The sequence below is a fragment of the Passer domesticus genome, chromosome Z (genome assembly GCF_036417665.1).
Source record: "Passer domesticus isolate bPasDom1 chromosome Z, bPasDom1.hap1, whole genome shotgun sequence".
Lineage (NCBI taxonomy): Eukaryota > Metazoa > Chordata > Aves > Passeriformes > Passeridae > Passer > Passer domesticus.
Genome location: NC_087512.1, coordinates 5,199,842 through 5,217,984, shown reverse-complemented (window position 1 = coordinate 5,217,984; position 18,143 = coordinate 5,199,842). Strand labels below are relative to the sequence as shown.

At 37.7% G+C, this 18,143-nt stretch overlaps 1 long non-coding RNA gene across 3 annotated transcripts; it reads left to right on the top strand.

The window, feature by feature from the left end:
• Positions 1-4,050: 4,050 nt before the first annotated feature.
• Positions 4,051-9,169, top strand: LOC135290968 (uncharacterized). 3 transcript variants are annotated; one of them, XR_010353801.1, is made up of 6 exons: positions 4,051-4,259; positions 4,582-4,711; positions 5,283-5,331; positions 6,166-6,363; positions 8,230-8,267; positions 8,747-9,169. It is a non-coding gene; the product is annotated as an uncharacterized LOC135290968 (long non-coding RNA). The 3 variants fall into 3 exon arrangements; XR_010353803.1 differs by having other exon boundaries at positions 8,047-8,267; XR_010353802.1 differs by having other exon boundaries at positions 4,051-4,322.
• The last annotated feature ends 8,974 nt before the right edge of the window (positions 9,170-18,143 follow it).

Sequence of the window (18,143 nt, the reverse complement as noted above, 5' to 3'; positions counted from 1 at the left end):
TTGAACTATCAGCATTTGTTTTAATGTTCTGGTCTGAAGTGACCTAAATGTACTTCTTTAATGCACTTACTGCTGTAGCTAAAAGGGGGAAAGAACAGGGGGGAAAAAATCCTATTAAGGGGGGGTGGGTGAAGTTGTCTGTGCCTTCTGTGACATCAGTGGGAGAGCAGCACCCTATTTCCCAGCTCCTCCCTAGGGGTAAAAATCTCAGGAATTCACCTGGGAAAAAAATATGGGAGTCCAAAAGCATCAGTAGCATCTTGAACAATGCTTCTGGCCTACAGTCTGAAGCTGTACATCCCACTTTCCTCACACCAGGGCTTGAGGGAAAGATGAACGAATGTTGGAGGATGCAGAACTCTCCATATGTTGCAAGATAATAAAAGAGCTCCACGTTCCCAGGTGTGGTGATGTCTGCAACATCACATCACTATTAAAAAATCGCATGCCCAATCTAAATTATGGAGTGATATAATAAAATAGAGATATTGGTGGTCTTCTACAACCAGGACAGACCACAGGAGTACAGTGCTACCTGGATATTAGAATATGAGACTTTAAAAATTACACTAGATAAGCTTTTTGAGATTTTCTCCAATTTCCACTACCATAAAGATTAAAAAAAAAAGGCTTGAAATTACCCATGACAATCATCCCTAAGCAAAGAAAACATTTTCACTTGTAAATTTTATGCTGTACCTCCCAGCTTAATTTCCCTGTAGTGCAAAGAAAGAAGGGTGTCCTTGAACCACCAACTGAACAAATTATGAACAAATTATGAACAAATTATGTCCCAATTAACAAATTATTTGTTGCTAGGAACAGTTTATTCTTAAGGAAACACAGTTTTGAGCTCAGCTTTGGAAGCTAACTGCCTACAAAAATCCTTTCCATTGGAAGATGAAGCCTTTAGATCCTAAATTTTATCTGGACATATTGCATATCTTTGGGCATGTTTTCATTATTCTTAGAGTTCCTATTGCCACAGCGCTTGGGTATCCTATACACTTTAATATGGTAATCCTCAAATCTTTCTGAAGAGCAATTTTTGTTAGAGAAATCTAAATTCCAGAGGTCTGATCCATCAATCGTGAACAGCAGAAAGATCCAACTACTTGACAATGACTTTTGGGTATATAAATTTGGAAATCTAGCTTATGTAGAAAGGGCCAAATATTTGCACACGTCAAATATAAGAGGAAGAGTGTAAGACAGCTTTTGAATGCATCAAAGTAGATCAGTGTTCATTTCAAACTGCCACTCCTCTGGTGTCCACTCAGACTTGCACTTTCAATTATCTTGTTGTTATTATTTGTTATTTTTTGTTATTATTTGTATGCAAACTACCACCTTTCTCCCCTTCTAGGAAGATTTTTACTGTTACCTTACATCTCAGAGTAAGAAAATTATTCAGCCATTATTCAGGGAGATGCATTGACCTTGAATGCGTGACTTTCTGGGGTTGAAAGAGAGGTCATAACCTCTTCTTTTTCTGAGTTTGTCTCTTCTAAACAGAAAAAAAAAAAAAAAAAAAAAGGAAAATAAAGGAAAAAAATTAATAAAAGGGAAAAGAAAGAAGGAAAACAATTTGTTTGGATACCGTTCTTGTAATCAGTAGGGGATAAGAATCAACATGAATGTGGTCTCGAGACAATTTAGGCTCCCAATTATCTCATAACATAATGGGATATTAGGCAAAGAATAACACTGGCTTATTTTCATTATTGCAGGGTTATCTTAATGAATTCAATAAATTTTTACAAGCATTTAAGGATTCACAGACAACGTTTGGACAACAAAAAACATGGAAATATGTAAACTTGTTACAACTTGACACCGTCATATATTTGTAACTAGCTGCTTTTAAGGCTTCAGAACTCTGTTCTCCAGTGGATAATTTCTATGTAGATTGATTTGTCTTCTGAAGAGATAATCAGGGACCAGATATATTCCTCTATTTAAGTACATGTCTTTTGGGGAACCCTGTCACTGTGTCGCACATGGAGTGGAAAACTTACTTATTCTGTGGTAAAACATAATATTCTCTAATATTCACCATACTGTTAAATCCAGCATATTGAAACATGGTTTCTCTTTACTCCTATTGAGATATTCTGGCATATACACTGTATAAGGATGAAGAATCAGGCCATTAACGTAGTAGCAGTTGTAATTGCTTTTTTTTGTTCATACAAAGCTCCAAAACGTGAAGTTAGCAGCTTGTTATGTGGGTGTGCATTAATAAGCACAATGGGGGTTCATAATAGAGCTTCGAGGTGCTAATGCAGCATGAATTAATGAATTAATAATTGCTATTAATTAAAAATAGAGCAGGATACTAGCCAACAATGCCTGAAAAAAGTCTTAGCAGTCTCTCTGTCACACCTCACTTGTGGCTGTTTCTAGAGCTTTTGTGCAGACTATGGGAACAAAGTTTGGTTTGGGGAGAAGAAAGAGAGGTGTGGAAAGCAGGACCCTCAAAAAAGAAAGAGTTGTTGAACTGGGACAGAAGAAGAAGAAAATTAAAGACAGAGTCACTGTGAAAACTCCAACAGGGAAAAGGCCCAGATGGCCTATGGAAATGATAAAATTAAGCCTCAAATTGATGGTGATACTAAACTTGGGACTTGATTATCCTGACAGATGTGCATGCGACTCCCATTGACTTCAATAGGAGGTGTACGTGTGTTGCTGATGGGAAACCAGACCTTACAACCACTGAGCTGTGCTCAGAAAAGGAGAGTGAGCAAGAGGAATGAAAATCTCATGGTAAAAACAATGGCTTTAGCTCTGTGCAGCAACCCATGGCTGAAAAATTCCAGTGATCGAGATGTTTTTGGTAATAAAAAGAAATCTCTTTCAAATTTAAAGCAGAGAAAGCCTGCTACCTGGTGAAAACCCACAGAAATCCTGTGAAATTCATTCCCTTTTCCATCTTCTCAGCCTCCTTCTCCCACAAAGTGCTACCAGTGCCCGGGTGAGTTTCAATCACTCATGCTGGTGCAAGCCTAGAGTAAGTCTATAAAAAACAGTGGTTTCACACCAGTTTGCACCAGCTCCATTGACATGCAGATCCAGATTGAGGGGTGTAAAGAAATACAAGATAATAACCTAAAATGGCTAAAAAGGGTCTTGTCTGAAAACACCAACGATAATTCTGTGATTGAAAGGATGTGAATATTATAGTAACTTAAAGGGCTATTAAGCCAGTTCCTATGTGAATTTGTAGTGTGAATTGTATAAGCATTTGGAATGTGTTGATGATAAAGGGATTCATAAAAGTTGTTATGCTGATTTTATGTTGATGGATGTTAGAATATAAGGTGAGTTATTAACCAAAGGAAAGTGAGACTAATGTTTAAGTGCTGTGATATATGTGTAATTGAAAGCAATTTCTTCTATAGAACAAGGAGATTGTGGGCATAAGTGAAACAAACTTTGAATTAAATGCAGGTGAAGTGGAATCTGTTGGGTTTTCAGAGCCAGAAAACAAAAGGAAAATAAACTTGCCTGCAAAACAAATATTACTACTAGAAATAAATAATTTGCATTTATATAGAAACTTCTATTCAGAAAAAGCCCAAAGCAAGTTCCCCACTTGCTAAAGCATTTATAAATAATGCTGTATACACAGACAGGCATATACAATACCTTTTTCTAGGGATCATATGCCTTTCTTGCAGAAATGTTTTCAGTCACATAGCACTTCAATAAGACCAATAAAAAGACTATTTGCATCTTAAGAGGGGAAAGCTGAAGAAGGCAGAGGTTAACCAGCTTTAACTTGATTCTGCTAAAGTGAAGAGCACAACTTTGCTAAGAGGAACCCTGTAAGTAGAGTCTGGTGACAGCAGCGTCTCTGAAACCAGTGGGAATACTGGTGTTCCCTCTTTTGGCACTAACCGATGAGCCTAAGGTATTCACTAGAAGAAAATATGAGTTCTGCCCTTCAGCTGCCTATGTGCCCACAGAAAATCCTGTGTCTGATTTTCTATCCCCTCACAGCAGTGATCCTGGCTGGTAGCAGGGGGGGACTTGTACCTTAAGGAAAACCAGGTGAGTGGGATGAAGTCCTTTGAGGCTGCACCAATGGGAATGTTACAGGTGCTGGGCCAAGAGCCCAAACATTATTGTCTGACTGACAACCAGCTGAGGCTCTTTTGGCTGTGGACAGAAGGGGTATTTCAGTCAGATGATCAGCAGCTATGGATCTTCAGTCCTCCTGAATAAATGATGGTGTTGCAGCAATATTTTAATCAGTAAGAATTTGAAGTGACTGGCATAAACATGTCTCATGAGCACTGTAACAATCATGTATTAATGTGGGTAAATACTTTGCATACTACCATGTGTTCTGTACCAAAATTAATGGGACCAATTCAAATTGTAAATATCTGTGCAATCTAAACAAAGCTTAAACAAAAATTGAATGGATTTGCAGAGATTTGCCTAAGTCTGTGATGTAAAATCTTCATATATAATGATGATACTGTATTTTTTTCACTGAAGAAGAAATATCCCTGAATTATTTTCCCCATTGTTTGCCACCATTTAGTAAAAGTGATTTTCCTAAAATTTTAGATACAATTAAGTTAGTCTTACCACAGAAAACTGGGTTCTGGTAGAACACATACCAAGCAAATGTGGAGGGAAATAACCTAAATAAAACATTTATTCCATGTTTACAGAATACAGGGGAAAAATTTGATAGGTAAGTAATTTTAACAAAATCTTATTTAAGTGCTTTTGTAACAAAATAAGTGGTCTCTTCACTTTTAATAAATTCTTAAAGTTCTACATAGTTTTAACAGTTGCTGGAAATAACATAATCCGAAGGGCAAGAAAACATTTATAAAAAAGTGGTGACTTAGTGGATGGACCAGTAAGTTAGTAAACATTTAACTTCTGCCCTAAGGTCCATTAACCATGAATCATTATATGCTGAAAATCTAACTACTGGAAATTTTCTATATATTAAGCTTTCATTTTTAATTTCTGTTCCAAACACAATTTTTTTGTGAATAAAGGGTTAACTTTTTAAAAAATATTTTTCTACTTTCTTTCATTTTTACTTCTTCCTATTAAAAAAGGAAAAAAAGAAATAAAAAAAAAAAAAAAAGAAAAAAATTGAAAAAGGGAAAAAATTATAAAAGATGGCCCAAAGCCAGTGATGTTTGGATTAGAGCTTCTGGGACTTTTGGTGTTTCACTAAGCTATGCTAACAGTTTCTGCCTTTTTTTACACACACCTAATTTTTTTCCACATTAATTATTTTTTTTCAGTGAAATATGGATATTGCACTGTGAATTGCTGCCTACTGTTTAGACACTGGTGAGTGGGATAGACCTTTTACAGAGTGACACTAGTCAGTGTTCAAACTCCAGCCTCTCCCATAGCATTCACTTGTCATTGGAATATCTTCCAGTTAAATTGCACAGATCTGTCCTCCTATCAGAGCTACCCCTGGGTCTGGGCACTATGGATCTGGCTGTCCATGACTCCACAGAAAGCCAAGAGACTCCTTCCATCACCTTCCAACTTTGTGCATTCTGGTTTCCCTTAGAGGTTCTTATGGTCTGATGACTTTCATGTAAGATACTATTGATGAAAATGTTTTTCTTTGATACACACTTCCTTTGTGGATTATCTGGCATTTAGTTATGCTCACACACAAAACATTTATATTTGTTAAGGCACTTTTCATAGGTCTAGGTTTTATATAGGTGTATACGTTCATGAAGTTTGCTGGGAATTAGTTACATTACAAACAGTTCTTTTCTGCATTTGCTTAATTTTCCTAAAGATTTCAGAGTTAACAGAAAGAGAAACATATACATGCATTAAAAAAAAATAAACAAAACCAACAAATTGAATTGTTGATTAGACAAATTTTTGTTAACATTTGAAATGATTCCACATCCTTTGTAGCTCTGTAGTTTTTTTTAGGTTTGGTTTTGGCCAGTTCTCAATAATGGTCACATTTCAGAGATGGGGAGCTAAAACATAAAATGTTCAGAGGTTCCACAGGGTCACCCAGGAAGGACATAAGAAACATCCCATTCCTGACCCTACAGCACATGAATTCCATTGATTGAATGTGACAGAGAAAATTATCATAAACAATGGATGATCTTTCTTGCACCCTGTTTTTATTTCTTCCGATAGACCATGTCTTCTGCCTGATCATTAAGACTGTTTAATGGAGATTCCTCATGTAGTGAGCTAATCTAATTTTCCAACATAATTAATTCTGCATCACCTCAGCAGCTGCATTCTGATGTCTAAAAGAAAATTTCTAATTATGTGAAAGCTGACCACTGAGTTCCTGAAATATGTGTGTTTTGCTGCTGTACCATTATCCAGGTATGTTTTTAAGTCTTTCCTTTTTTTTTTTTTTTTTTTTTTAGTTTAATTTTATTCTATAGAGATAAATATTATTAACCATGGTGGAAGTTTGATGTGTTTTTCTCTTGCTGTCTCTAATGGAAATGGCCTTTTCTTCCTTATTCTCCCTCCTTATATGAGCACTTATCTTGCTGGGCTGAAACGGCTGGAACAGCTGTGTCAGAAGGTTTTTAGACATAATAGGGAGAGCCAGGCTCCCTCACAGATTACAATGCTGATAGCCTGGAATCCTGAGCTGGAAGTCATCTGCACAAAAAAAACATAGGTTAAAATTTGTGAAGGGTCAGCATAGTGACAACACAAATAGATGCTGTAATCTGATTTCCTATTCATTCTACAAAAAGGTAATGCCTCCTAAAAAACACGAAAAACCCCAAACAAATAAACAAAACAACCTACAAGCCAACAGCCAAAAACTAAAGCCTATTTGCAGACCTTGGGTGAAGTGAAAAATGCCTCAAGAAATGTTGTGGAAAATAAAAACCTTCTCTATTTATAGTCATTTCAAAGCAAGTTAATTTTGGGAGACTTAACAGGGGCCTTTTTTCTTTTCCAATACATAATATCACACATTGTAGTTTCCCCTTTTTCCTTTCCCGTATTTCTCATTCTCCTTTTTTTTCTAGAGGGGAGGGGGAAGGACAGGGAGGGGATGGTTTGCTTTTTGGAGTTTTTGCTCATTTGGGGTTTTTTGGTTTGTAGTGAATGCTCCTTTTATACAGATAAATGCAGGATTTCTGTGGGCATTTTCAAAATAGAACCAGTCCATCCAGATTGAATAAAAGCATTTTAGACATGGGACCAGAAAGACTTATGACAATTAGGTACCCAATTTCTATTCTCCTATCTGGTACAAATATGTAATTTCTTAGTGGAGGCTGTGATGACACTTAGAGAATTCCTGCAATCCCTTTAAAAGAAACCTCAAACCTACTGCTACTTACACACAAACACATAGTATTAGAAAAAAAGTCATTTAGTCCTGAAATATTCTGGGATTTGGTAGATTTATTTTCTCACAAGAATGAGGTGGTTGTACTCATTCTGTTCTTTATTGCTTCTTTGATATTCTGTCTTAGACTCACCTTTCTTCTACACTGTGAAAATATTTGGTTGACACAACATGAGAATGGTTTTGTGAGCATTTCCTTAGCTTAAAATTAACTGTGTCTTGTAACCATTATTTTTTCCCATGCTGAAAATGGAAGTTGAGGGGGTTTTTGTGTTGTTGTTGTTTTTTTGTTTTTTTTGTTTTTTTTTTTTTTGGTTTTGTTTTTTTTTGTTTGGTTTGGTTGTTTTGTTTTTGTTGGTTTTTTGTTTTTGTTTTGTTTTGTTTTGGGTTTTCTGTTTTTGTTTTTTGTTTTTTGTTTTGTTTTTTTTTTTTTTTTTTTTTTTGGGGGGGGGGGGTTTGTTTTGTTTTGTTTTGTTGGTTTTGTTTTTTGGGTTTTTTAAAAAAATAAACTGACCAGGTCTGATATTGCTCTTTTCATCAGAGTATTTATTTCATTGACAACAATTATGCAAACTATTTTGGTTGTACCGTATGGGTAGTTTAGTTTAGTTTAGTTTAATTTAGTTTAATTTCCAAGTAGGAACAACACTTACTGTCACTCTCAACAATGCTATTGACTACAAATACAGGCAGGAGTGCTGAAGATGAAAAATCCTTCCAGACACTAGTGTTTCAAATGATGGATGGAACTATCCAGGCAAGAGGCAGTCCAGCTGGCCCAGGAGTCACAGCCAGGAGCAAGGAAGGTGGAGGCAAACACTGGAGATGAGATGGAGATAAATAAATCTCAATCATTTTCTCTCTTTCTCTAGATCTGTGCCAACCACGATTTCCAAACTGTGTCATACAGGTATGTTCTCAGAAACACTCAGGTAAATTATTTTTCAAATATGATTGACATTTGGCCTTGAATCATCCCTCTCAAGATTAAGGCATCTCAGAAACACAGAAGCCCTAAAATCAGGGAAGAACGGTAGAGTTTTGAAGTGAACCTAGTGAGCATGATCTTGAGATTTTGTTAATCTGAAATCAAAAGCAGTAAAAATCTCACCATAGAAACCATAACAATAACAACAGTAAGTACACAAATTAAATCCCAAAGAGAAGGCCAAACTAGAAGTCCAATCCCAATTAACTCATTATTAGAGTTTTCCACTTCTATGTGTTCAAATTTTTTAAATCAGTTTTTAACTAAAAAATACCCTTTGTGAATATCAACAGAAATCCCCACAAATTAGAACTTCTGCTTTCCTAGTAAAAATACTGGCTTAGGTGGAATTTCTGTTTCCCGAAGAAAATTTTTTTCTGGAAATTCCCAACCTGCTCTAGGTCTAGACTGCAATATTAGACTCCTATGTGTCAAGGCTGTCAGTTCTGGGATGCTCCTGTTTGGATTCTGTGCTATGAGACAGGTGCTTCAGAGAGCAAAGGAGATGTTCTGCTGGGGATGCCCCAGTGAATAGAAGTGGATCCAATGTGCTCTGCAGCACTGCAAATACACTGACAGATGGAAAATGTAACAAGAATTTAAGAAATATCCTGTTGTCTGCTAATACAGAGACCACCTATGCATGACTAGAGATATGGAATGGAGAGTATTTCTTGTGCAATTCATTAACATGCTACCCAGTGTCTGAAAAAACCAAACTCCTCAGGACTGGACTATACACTTTATGGATTTTCCAACTATTGAAAAGAAATCAGCATGACCAATGAATTATTACTCTGGTCTGCCTTTGGCCACCTATCTTATAAGAGAATGAATAATCTTCCTCTATAAAAATAGAGGGGATGTATGACAGTTTATTCAAACATATCCCAAAAGGGATTAATTTCTGTATTTGACCAAGTGAATAAACCTTTAAGTTTCATTAAATGTAATGACTTCTTTCTCATTGACTATAGTGGGAGCTTAGACTCCCTTCACTTCAGCTGTAGATACCTCCTTATGAAAATCTATGTTTAAGTGCCTTAATCTGTGAACTGAATGCTAGAAAGCATTTCTGGATGCTGTAATTGAAGTAGGTAAACATCTCCACTCCTCTCAAATCTTTATCACCCCAATAAGTAAAGCTTTTTCTATCATGTTGCCGTTCTGATCTCTTCAAAAGAAAAAAAAACGGGAAAAAAAGACTGTTGTTCATCTTACTGTAATTTTCATGAAACAAGAGTTCCCAAAACTCTCTTTGAACTGAAGTTCAGTGCCAGTTTAATCTCAGGAGAAAAACTGTCAGGAGAAAAACTGTCAGGAGAAAAGCCAAGAACTGAATAGGCCATGGCTATGACTTAAGGGCTGACTATGAGGCCATGGTTGGGGCACTGTGGAAGACAAGGCTTTGCCATCAATATGCTTCTGTTCACCAAATAAAGTGCCTACAACTTTTTTCAAAGCTAACCAGGTTGTGGCTTTCATAAGCCCTAAACCTATTGATAACTATACAAAAGGAACCTAACAGAATTTTGCAGTCCCAAGAGTATTACCATAAGAGATCAAGAGAGATCTTTTCTGGTCTTAAGGATGTGCATTTTCTTATATTTAGTGACCAGGTTTTACCTTCAACAACACTACCATATCTCAAGCTTCATTTAAAGTTTGCTCTCAGGTATGCAATAACACTCATGCATGTTGCAGACTCCTGTACGTGGTGTGTCCTGCTTGTGGCATAGCAAGCACTGTCCATCCCATCTCACAAAAAATCCTATTTATTTACATTAGTATTTTCAGCACTGAAATCCCATGCAGACAGCACACTCACCTGGCCTCGTGAGAAAACTGCAAGGCACTGGATGTATGTGTGTGAAGGTGAAACTGTGAACTCTACCTTATTTTTCTGACCATAGGTAGAGGAAAGCTTACTTAAGACATGTATACCACTGCTGCAGAACCTGACTGAAATGGGAAAATTCCTGAGAGAAAGAATTAAAGACAGGTGGTTTAGACAATGGGTGGTCCTGTATCAGTGTTTAAAGAAGAGGAAAGAGCTGAGTTGTTGAGTGAGAGTACAAGACAAGGAGTCTCACAAACCAACATGGCACAGAATGGACTTCTTTGCAGCCTCTTATGCTCTGCTCTTGCAAAGTCTCACAAAAGATCAGTTCACCCCCTTTGGGCTTTTGTGTAGAAGTGAAGAATGGGTTTGAACAAAACTAAAACTGAAGAATTTTTCAGATTTCTTCTAATGATGGAGGAGACCTGCATTGTCTGTCCTGTATGGAAAAGATTACCAGTGATAGAGATTATTCCCCATGCTCCCAGCAGCTCCAGACATGCAGCCCTGCTTGGAAATCCCCAGAGGAGCTGTGAGTGAAAACAGCTAGCTGAAAATCTCAGAGGCATGTGGCATACTGCTTAACAAAGCTTCTGCCACTTTCAGCTCGAGGAAATTATGCAGGAAAAAACCCCAAAAGTTAAAATACCTTGAAAATGAGTGATGCCCATTCACCATTGAGGCTAATGTCACAACATTTACTGCAGCACAGCCAAAATACCTTCTCACATCAGGATATGTTACTGTGATTTGCATAATTTCCCCACTGCTGTGAAATGCAGGGGGTTGCTTCAGTTCTCTGATGCCTATGGACATCGCCTGTGGATAGCACTGGGACCTGCACTGCCACCTCCAATGGCAAATTTGTCTGAAGTTTGGGAAACAGACCATTGATGAATGGTGATTATTGCTGTTTCAGATGAGAAAATCTGGCATCAGAAAATGATTTCTTACTTCCAGATTATGATAAAGAGGTCTAGCTGTAGAGCATTGTCCACTATAAATAGATATCTTCCTGTGCCACAGATAGGATGATATGTGGGGTGGCACACCAGAGCTGAGGCTCCTTGAATACCAACCATAAGCAGCATTTATCATTCATCCATAATATTTGTACTGTAACAGCTATGCATATTTACTTTGTTGCAACAGACAGACAAATGGATGGAACAAATGCAATTGCATGATCGTCTAGAAATAAATTATCAGTATCTAGTTATTGAGACACAAATTTGAGCTACCAGAAATATCCTTGTGTATGAAAAGACACAGACAAAGAAATCAACCTGGGAAAGAAATAGTGCTTGAGAAATACCTGCCTCAGTTTTCCCTTGGGGAGGGGTAAAAAATGGCATAGTTTAACTTTCCAGTGGAGCAAAACCAGCCATAATGGGTGACTTTAGCATAGTCAGCATCACCCCATTTCCCACTGCTGCCCCTGAATGAGGCTTCTTGCTCTGCTGACAGAACCCTCTACCCCCTTTAGCTGAACAGCAGCAACAGCAAGTGGTGTGGCTGGAGCACACTGACTCTATTTTGATCAGTACATTTTCTGGGGTGAGGCTAACCCTAGGTTCACCCTTAGTATAACCCTGGAAGGTTTGGGCTCTGGTCTCTTCTGCACACCACAACACATTGCCCTAGGTAGCTCCTGTCTGCAGTGATTCCTTTGCCTTCCCGTACACCCTTTTTACTTATTTATTTTGTTGTAATAGTGTATTCAGGCATCAGGCCACCCAGAGCTCCAGCCTGAGCTGCGTCCAGCTGGTGCTGACTGGCCTTGTCTGAGGTGCTCTGGTGATTGTTGCATTGGTGGGAAAGGAAAAGATGTCTAGCCAGATAATAAGTCTCACTTTTTACAGCATCCGATATTTTGTATCAGTGTCATTTGAAAGGATATCGCTTTGCGAGATTGATCCAAGGCTGGCATGAAGAATATGCACTCAAATCTCTTTTAGAAAGATTTATAATATTAACCTCAGGCTATTTTTAAGTCACCGTCGATCTTTATAGAACCAGTGCTGAGATTCATTTGTTTTCCAACTGGCAGAAAGTCTCTCTTACCTTTTGTAAGCCAGCATTGAACAATTTGGCTTTGGGTCAAACTGGTTTAATGAACTGTCTAAGGTTCAAACTTCATGCTCCCATTTGCAGATGTTCAATAGTCAGTCTGTTTTAGCAAAGGGAGTTCATTAATATTTGCAGCTAAAAAGCCTTCATAACATTGATGTGCGAGTGTCTGCTGTAAATCTCTTAAGTAGCTTAAATCTTTTTTATGTGGAGGCATGAGGTCTGATTCGCTTCTTGCTTACACTACTAGTTTTATATGAAGTTCTTTCTGTGTGGTTTTTTGTTGTTGTTGTTTTTGGGGGGGGTTGTCTTTTTTTTGGTTGGTTTTGGTGTTTTTTTGGTTGGTTGGGGTTTTTTTGTTTTGGTTTTTTGTGGGGTTTTTTTTTTTTGTTTGTTTTTTGGGGTTTTTTGTTTTCGGTTTTTTTGTGGTTTTTTTGGGGGTTTTTGTTTTTGTTTGTTTGTTTGTTTGTTTGTTTTGGATTGTTATTTTTTGTTTTGTTTTCCCCTGGCATCGGCGGATCGAATCAGGCCTACAGATTAAAATACCATTTTCTAAGCATTGTGCAAATGCTTCATGGACTATAATACACACAAACCTGTTTTAATATAGACATAAATCATTCAAATGCAAGTCTTGTAAGCTCTATAGTTTAATTGAGAAGTGAGGCCAGCAGGTAGAGAGAGGTGATTCTGCCCTCTGTTCCACTGGTGAGACCCACCTGGAGCACTGCATCCAGCTCTGGGCTTCCAGCACAGGAAGGACATAGGCATGCTGAAGTGAGTCGAGAGGAGGGACAGCAAAATGATTAAAGTGATGAAGCCCTTCTCCCATAAGGAAAGGCTGAGAAACTTTGGATTGTTCAGCCAGGAAAGAGAAAGCTTTGTTGTGACCTAATCACAGCCTTCTAGCACTAGAATGGAGCCTACAAGAAAGATGGAGAGGGACTTTTTACAAGTGCCTGGAGTGACAGAACCAAAGGAAATGGCTTCAAAGTGAAACAAAGTACAATTAGATTGGATATTAGGAAGAAATTCTTTCCTGTGAGGGTGGTGAGGAAAATAATACCCAGAGAAACTGCAGATACTACGTCTCTGGAATGGAGGCTAGATAGGGTTTGGAGTAATCTGGTCTGGTGGAAGGTGCTCCTGCCCATAGAAGGGAGTTGGAAGCAGGTGATTTTAAGGTCCTTTCCAAACCAGGACATTCTGTGAAATTCAAAAAAACATTGCAGAGTTTGTTTTAGCACTTTTGTAAGGAAGTTATCCCAGAAGTGGTTAATTTTTCATTACTAATTACCATGCAATTTCTTTAAAGCATCCTTTGGTTTCCTTCAGTCTGAAAACACTTAGGAATAACTGTTCTGTCATGGCTACCTTAGGTCATCCAAATATGCTGAAAGTTGTTTTAACAAGGAAAAGAAAAAATTACTCCTCTTGTTTATAACAGGTAAGGAAAAAAAAAAGCAGGAGGGATTCAGCTCTAGCAAGAGAAAGGATAAGCTAAAAATAGGGGGGTTGGAGAGTGTTTAAACAGTGAGGGCAAATAAGTATTTGGATGGATTGACTAGAAAAGTCATGGGCACTCAAACACAAGAGGTTTTTCTGAACAATTACGTCAAAGAGCTGTCAGCAATAGTTCAGATATAGCTGATCTAGCCTTGGGATAAGAAAATGGTTTAGTGACTTTTGATAATCTTTTGGGTTTTTTGTCCTAGGCATCTATGAGGGTATAGCCTGGGCGAACTTTTTTTGTGGAAAAGTCAATAGAATTTAATAAAGAGGAAACAAATAATGCTCTATTGATAATTTGACCCTGATCCTCCTTTTACCATGGGAAAAAAAAAAAAAAAAAAAAACAAGAAAACTAGACCAAACAATAAAGCTCACCCACACAGTTCTACTTGAAGAACATTTTTCAGTGCACGAATCCATCATATCAGCTTTTATAATTTAAGAAAAAAGACTTTTCTCTAAATCTACCATATGTATGTACAGCATATATTTTAATTGACTTTTATTTTCAACAGTGGGAAAAACCATTAACGAAAATTTCAGTCTGTTCTAGAGCTTTTTTTCCTTTTGTTAATGAACATTCTTCAGTTGTACAGCTAATTAGTGAGTAAATACAATGCAACACAATGAGTAACCAGAGTGGTGACAGCATATTAAGACATGTTCCATGGAAAGAAAACTTTTCTAAAGAATGTAAATTTCCAACACTCTTTGCTTGGATCTAAAAAGAACCCCACCCTCTTTATGTGAGAAAAAGATCCTTTTTTTCTCTAAAGTGTCTCTTGGAAATGTGAAGTGTTTAGGCAGTTATTTTTATGACCTTAAGATAGCCTTTACTGTCTTGGAAATGCAGGCTACTCAGCACATCTTGACTACTGGCTTGCTCTTTAGTCGCTTCAATGATACCACATATGCCCATCCAGCTACTTCTTGCTGAGTTTCCTTTCTTTCTTCTTTCCTCATGGTTTCCTTTTTTTTTTTTTGGCTGACTGCAAACACTACATAATTTAGTTTCCCTACCAAGACTTCGAAATGACTAATTCCTGCAACATATTTCAACACATCCTTAACTGCTAATTGAAGTCTGTGCACAAGTTGGTGAATGGTACGCACCGATGGGAACCTCTCTTGCAATAATGTGCCGAATCCGCTCTTTATCTCATTCATTGCCGACGTCTCGTCTGTTGCAAGTCCAATCAATTTCTGTAGCTTTAAAAGATATGTCCTCTGTTAACTTTCTATACGCCAAAAAAACGACGATGGAAAATTAAGCATTACCTTTGCTGCAGTGAAACTTGATTGCTTCCAGAAGACTCAGGGAAAAAATGTTGTTGACATTTTTTTACTTCCAGTCTCTGCATGGCAATAAGGTATGATGGCTGATTTATCAAAGAGAGTGTTCTCATCAAGCAGGAGAGCGAGAGAGAAAGTTCACGTCGCACAAAATGAGCTGCTAATTTCTTTTCCATTTCACTGACAATATGGTATTGGAGCAGCTGTGATTAGAACAATGGATGTTCCCAAACTGTGCTCCATTTAACTCCTACAACTCTGCAAGGTCACACAGTGGGAAAAGGAATTAAAAGACCTTTTTTTTTTTTTTGTCTATTCCATTTTTTTCCCCTTTTTCTTGAAGGGAAAGAAGGGGAAGGCAGAGTTAATGGAGACTGGGAACTGGTGGAGTAGTCTCTGAGGAAATTTTGGATGCCACTCTTGTTAAGTCAATCAGGAATCCTTGAAGATACCCATGAGCAAATCTTTATTAACTAAAGAATTTGGAAACCCCACTGCATCCTGGTCAAGGCAATGAATGCTGTGTTATGTCTGTATGTGTCTGTGAAATCCACAGGTTTAGTCCTGGCCTTGGTCACAACAATACCATGCAACACCAGAGGCTGAAAAGATACAGGTGGGAAACGACCTGGGGGTGCTGGTGAGAGCAGCTGAACATGAGCCAAGCTGTGCCCAGATAGGCAAGAGGGCCAAGAACATCCTGGCTTGTGTCAGAAATGATGTGCAGTAGGACCAGGGCAGTGGCTGTCCCTCATGTGCCAAACACTTGTGAAGCCATGCCTCGAATCTTGTGTTCATTTTTCTATCCCTAATGACAAGAAAGACTCACAGATGCTGGATCATGGCCAGTGAAGGACAAAACAGCTGGAAAATTTTCTAGAACACTATATGAGGGAGCTGGGGGGGCTCAGTCTGGAGCAAAAGAGGGACCTTGTGGCTCTGCACAACTCCTTGACTGGAGGGGGCAGCCGGGGCGGTGGTCAGGCTCAGCTCCCAGGGAACAAGAACAGGATGAGAGGAAATGGCCTCATGTTTCATGTAGAGAAATTTTGATTGTATAATAGGAGAAATTTCTTCACTAAGAGATTTATCAGTCAGTGGAATAAGCTGCCCAGGGAAGCATTGGAATCACCATTTCTGGAAGTATTTAAAACACATGTATGGCACTCATGGAGATGGTTTGCTAGTGAGTTTTACAGTGCTGTATTAATAATTGGACTTTATCCTCAAAGCATTTTCCCACCTAAATGATTCTATGATTTTACAAAAATTTACATCCAGGCCTCAAGTCTAACAGTCAGTAACTAAAGAATAATGACTTAGTTAGGATACATTTCTCGGACTTTGGCACTTCAGTTCAGTTTCATCTTTTCTGGTATATTCTGAAATGCCTTTGCCTTTGCCTCAGTTTCTCAGTTCTCAATGGAGTGATAAGGTTTCCTTCTTTCAGATTTTGTGGGCTTTAAAATATAAAAGATTGTGTGATATTTAGATAATTAATGGGGCTATGTAAGTATTTGTGATAAAGCCCTTTATAGAGCCATTCTGCTGCTACAGATAACTTAACAGACAGGTGATAAATATTCTGCCTCCTTGATTTTGCTCCCTTCACTGCAGCTTGCTGTCACTTCATTTTTAGAACTTGATTCTTTCCCTTCAGTGCTGACTTTATGTCAGTGTCGTCTTGGGTGGAATTGTACTCCTGATCTGTTGGAGTAAAAGAAGGGACAACTTTCATACTCTTAGTATTCCAAACTTTGTTTTGTTTTTGCCATTGCATTAATCTGGGGAAAATGAGAAATATATTCCAAACTATTCATCATTCATTCTTTATATTTGTACATAGACTACATTCCAAAAACAACCATCTTAGCAATTAGCAATGGACATTGGAGCTTCTACAGTCATTATGCAATACTACAACACAGACAGCAGCAATGTCAGACTCTGCTGGGACATGTATTTAATTTCCATCAGTTTTCATGAATTCCTCAACATCTTTCTGATATGAACCATGTAAGCTTGGATCATAATTAGCAGTTAGTTTGGCAGTAGTTTGGTTCTAGAGCTGCAGAGATATTGATAGATCATTCTCTGAATCCTCACAATATGAGCAGCATTTGAAATTTGGAAACGAAGCTGCTGAGACACCATTCCCATGCAACAGTTTTAAAGTGAGACATGAGGCTTAGTGCCATTTAAAAATAGTCAGGGAAAGTATTATTTCATTGGAAGCTATTGAAAAGCACTGCTGGTGTGTTTATCTGGATATAAATTCCTAAGTTTGACTGTCAGTTTGTGCATATATATATATGTATATATGTGTGTTTATATAGATATAGATGATATAGATATAGATATGAAACAATTATTAGATAGGGAGTATTTGAGTTTTAGGATACCATTGCCCTATTTTCTAAATTTTGTAGGACATCCCAGCTGACACAGTAGTTCTGTGTTATTCCTTAAACAGTCCATAGGCCTCTAGCAAAGCACCAAATATTACACATTTGGAAAGGCAGAAGTTGAGCTAGTTTTTTTGCCCACATTAGTCTGTTAAACTAGTCCTATGAACTTCTAAACCAAGCCCCTAGCTGGAGACTAGAGGAATATATTAATTGTATGGAACCTATGTAATATAAAAGTGAGATGCCCTTTCTAATATACATTATCTTCTCCTTTACTTATTTTTAATAGCATTTTTATTCTTATTCAACTCCAGGTACAAAGATTTGGCCGATGGAATGCAAGTAGCATAGTTTCTCCTAATGAACAAGTCACTGTTAGGTAAAGCAAAATTCCAAGAGTGTGATGACAGTGATTGCATGTGCTCCTGATGCAGAAGGAAGAGTTCCTTCCCCTTTCCACTTCTCTCCATATTTGCCCATAGGCAGATCCAATTTACTTCCTCACAGTCAGATTTAATGCAGACCTGTTCTTTTCCTGAACTAAGCAAGTTCAGTAACCTTATGACTTTCTGTGTGGACCTTATTCAGCACACCAAGTACAGACACAATTGTTCTTTACTCTCCTCCTGCAGATGTTCATATTTCCTACAAAGACTAGTAAAATTTACTGCATAA